The sequence below is a fragment of the Buceros rhinoceros genome, unplaced genomic scaffold, assembly GCF_000710305.1.
Source record: "Buceros rhinoceros silvestris isolate BGI_N320 unplaced genomic scaffold, ASM71030v1 scaffold3970, whole genome shotgun sequence".
Taxonomy (NCBI): Eukaryota; Metazoa; Chordata; class Aves; order Bucerotiformes; family Bucerotidae; genus Buceros; species Buceros rhinoceros.
Genome location: NW_010387729.1, coordinates 22,421 through 23,069, shown reverse-complemented (window position 1 = coordinate 23,069; position 649 = coordinate 22,421).

Genomic DNA, 649 nt, shown 5'->3' with positions numbered 1-649 from the left:
TTTCACTTAAAAAAAAAAAAAAGAAAAAAAAAAATCCATAAAATGACAGGTACAGGGTCTGCATCTCCAGAGCTTTAACTTCAAGTCTGTAATACCAGTTGCTATTGCAAATGAACACTGAAGTTTAGGAAACGTACAAGATTCTGAAGAGTAAATGATCATCCTTTTGAGTTGTGATGAGGTTGCAAGTCCTCTATGCGCTCAGCACTGCTAGCACTGTACAGCTGCTGCAATCTTCATCCCTACCACCGCTGCCACGGGAGCTCAGCCTGGCATCGTGAGAGAAGAGGCTCTCCCTGGACCCAGCTCAGCATCCTCAGCCCTTGTGATGCCCATCCCTCCACACTCCTCCTCTCAGTATTAGTGGAACCTGCTTGGAGAACTAAATATCTGAAGAACACCTGGAAAGCAGCTGGAAAGCTTGCAGGCCAGTCAACCTTGATCACTTCTCTAACAGCATAAAATCCTCTTCTCCAAGGAACCACTCGGCTCCTAATAAACTGTGAGTTTGGCAGATGTAATTTCCCGTGATGGGTTTAGGAGATGCACTCCCTCTGCCTGCTTGCAGAGGACTATTCTCTCACTCCCATTCAAATCCCACATTTATGCCAAATATCCATCAGCAGGTGTAAACCCTATCTCCTTCCAC